Genomic DNA, 3,597 nt, shown 5'->3' with positions numbered 1-3,597 from the left:
CTCATTATCATAATAATCCTTATACTTATGATTAATGTAATATCTACCATCAGGACTAAGCAATTCTTGCCACTGGTAGAAGAACCCCGCCAAGTTGCCATTAACAGCGTGTTTTGCTGCGAATTCTGGCTTTCTTGTTATCTTTTTTATGCCTTTCGACACAATCCGAATGTTGCCAATCTCTTTTGCCGTTAACCTTGACAGTATCTCCATTAAGATGCTTTTTGGGATGATTTCCATGATTCCCATAGGCTTTTCTTCGCTGTCTTTGTTTTTATTTATTTATTTATTTAATGTTTTTTTGGCTTCGATCGAGTTTCAACCTGGTACCCTTAGCCATCGTGTTTTTCATTTCTTCTTTTTACACCTAGTATTGCGCTCCTATCAGTCCAATATATAAGGATACAATCCCTGAAGTCGATTCTCAATCGTACTGGGAATTTTCAATTTAAGGCGCTCTAGGACACGTCTAAAACTATTCTTCCTAATTGGGTTAAGCTTGGGTGCCTTCTGATATAGGAGCTGTGTTTTTATTTATTTATTTATTTATTTTTGATAGTTTAAATTAATCTAAATTCACCCTTTAATTTTAATAAATCAATCAAATATTAAATTAATTTTAACAGTTGATGGTTGTGTCTGCGAGCAAAACAAAGGTGAGGCGTTTGGATGGTGATTGTGGTTTAGCTTTAGCAGGCAGATAAGGAAGGCAAAAACGTTCATTTGTGAGAGGATTACAAACGAAGTAAGTTGTGACATACATTTTCCCTTGGTAGGTGCAACAAAGCAAGAGACCATTACAGGACACGTCTCAACTCCTTGAGATCATCCTCCAAACTCAAATCATTCATGCTTCTCTTTACCTCTTTTTCCAACTCTAAATTTATCTGGGCAATAGGACATGTAAGGCAAGACACAACTTGTTGTAGGTGCACCAAAACCCCACAAGGTCTTGAAATCCCTCTGTTTAACATCATATCTTACAAGCTCATCATGCACATCTTGCCATAAATAAATGAAATTGGATTCAAGCTTGGAACCTATAATCTTATGGGCAACCCGTGAATCTGAACCTCATTTTTTATTAATCCACTTAGTGGCTGCATATAACACATCTTCAGCCAAGATCTCAAGCTCCTTGCAGCAACTTTGATTTGGCTTCCACTCATCATTGTAGCAAAGAGACCAAAAAGACTGCAGAGAAGACAACATACATTTAAACCCCTCTAGGCTATAGCAGAGAAGCTTGTTGTCCTTGGCTTTCCACAGAGACCTTCCTTGTCGTAGATAACACAGAGCCTCAATCAACTGGTAGCAACACTATGACTTTGATGACTTATTGTTTAGGTGGCATCGAACCTATTATGCTTTGTTCACACAAAGCAAAAGTTGGAAGCCTGTCATCAAATTCCTTCCACTTGCTCGTGTCCCACGAAAAAATGAACAATCCAGATTGGGTGTCGCCAACACGTCTGTGATTATTATTAAAAACACAGACCACCTTAAATCCAAGGTAACAGTTAATGGTTGTGTCTGCGAGCAAAGCAAAGGTAAGGCGTTTGGATGGTGATTGTTGTTTAGCTTTAGTAGGCGAATAAGGAAGGTAGACACGTTTGTTTGTGAGAGGATTACAGACAAAGTAAGTTGTGACATGCTTTTTCCCTAGGTAGGTGCAATAAAGCAAGAGACCATTACAGGAATCAATAATCTCCACCACCTTGTTGTTATTTTTTCCCTTCTACTTTAAGAACTTCAAACAAGGATCTGAAAGAGTAACGACATCATCATCAGGGTCTCCTAGACCTAGTCCTGGGGGAATAAACTCAAGGTCACCTAGAAATTCACCCTTAATGAGTCTGTACTCATTATCATAATAATCCTCAAAAAATTGTTGCACCTTCACCAGAGGCATAAGTTCTAGGAGCCATCTTGCTTACAAGATCTAACTAAAAAGGGCACTGCAGGAAAAACAAAGTAAAGATATTACTACTGCAAAATATAAGTATAAGAAGGATTAAGTTAACATCTGATTTTTTCCTATATCCCAATGCGTGGTCTCCATGGATTTCATAAATTATAGGAACATATTTAGTCAACTGAAGATATACATTTCTTCAAATAAATATTCATAGTTCAAAGAGACATGAAATCTTAACTTTTAGAAATGCAGTTTTTGATGCAATAACTACGTATTTTATTTTTGCATTTCACTTCTAGCCAACTTGCTTTGTCTAATCTGCAAACCAAGGCTGAAGCAAAAATCAGCAAAGCCCAAAAGCTTATCTCAGAAAAAGATGCAGAATTACAAGCTGCTGAAGGAAGTCTTTCAGGACTAGAAGAGGTACTGCACATAACATTTTGCTTGGACTGATTTTGTGTGTGTGAATGTGTGTATACAGTCACAGCGCAGTCACTGCAGTGTCTGGGTTTGTTTCTGAATATGCAAGGCAGCAATCAACTTTCATGATTTATGCTTATATTGCTGGAATTGAAGGATACTTTGTTGGAATACTTCCTCTTACAAATTACAATACTCTTCCAAGCTCTTTATTATGCATGAACTAGAAACCACAAATTGAGAGTATTTTTGGATTCCCCAGTTGATGCCTCCAACAAATGGTGAAACAAGTCTGAATGGAAGTCTAGTGGAAAGAAAATCTTAATGTAGCACGACACATTCAAGTAGCTCTCCAGCAAACTTGGACTCTTGTTGTAAATGTAGACATGCATCAATCACACAGTGGATATGTTGACACACAATATGGAAAATGAAATTGATGGTTCAAAATATAGATATTATAGAAGCATATAAGAAGCAAGATATAAAAGTAGTGATATTATATTACATTTTCACATCAGAACTATCCATTCCAATTATTGTTTGTATACCTTTTAACTGACACAATGTGTCAGCAACATGAAATTGGAATCTGCTTGGACTTTGGTTGAAACCATATGCCTGCTGAATGTGATTGATTAATTCCCCTGTTGTTTTTAGGTTCAGATTCAATACTTTGGGGAGGGAGAGATTGTGGAGGTGTCAGGTAGCTTCAACGGTTGGCATCAGCGGATTAAAATGGATCCACAGCCACCATCAAGTATCACAGACCAGTGGCGACTTTAAGAATATTTTTTAGGGGGATCTTTCAAATTTGTGTTGAAAACGTTGATAAGGAGCTCTTAGTAAATAATTTTTTTTCATCTTGATCATTATGATAATATTGATAAGATCTTTCGTAACCTATGATCCAAAGGAAGATTTTTTTAAGTCAACACGAGTTCTTTTAGATGATAAGTCTTAACTAGGAGATAAATCTTGCGGTATATGTGATTTCCTTATCAAAATTTTATTCATAGTATTAGCAAAAGAATTAAAGATAAATTATAAATTCATTGGGCATATGTTTTCCTAGTATAATGAAGATATTAATTATTATTGCTAAGATTAAATCTTGTAAATTATCTATTCTGTATTCTCTATTACTATAATAAAGTGATTAGTTATTGTTTTTAAGTGAATTTTAATTATTATTACTTAGAATACTTTAATTCGTTATTTATTAGTTTTTGGTGTTACTATTTTCAATTCTTTTATTT

This window comes from Quercus lobata, chromosome 7 (genome assembly GCF_001633185.2).
Source record: "Quercus lobata isolate SW786 chromosome 7, ValleyOak3.0 Primary Assembly, whole genome shotgun sequence".
In the NCBI taxonomy this organism is placed as follows: Eukaryota; Viridiplantae; Streptophyta; class Magnoliopsida; order Fagales; family Fagaceae; genus Quercus; species Quercus lobata.
This window is presented reverse-complemented; position numbering follows the sequence as displayed.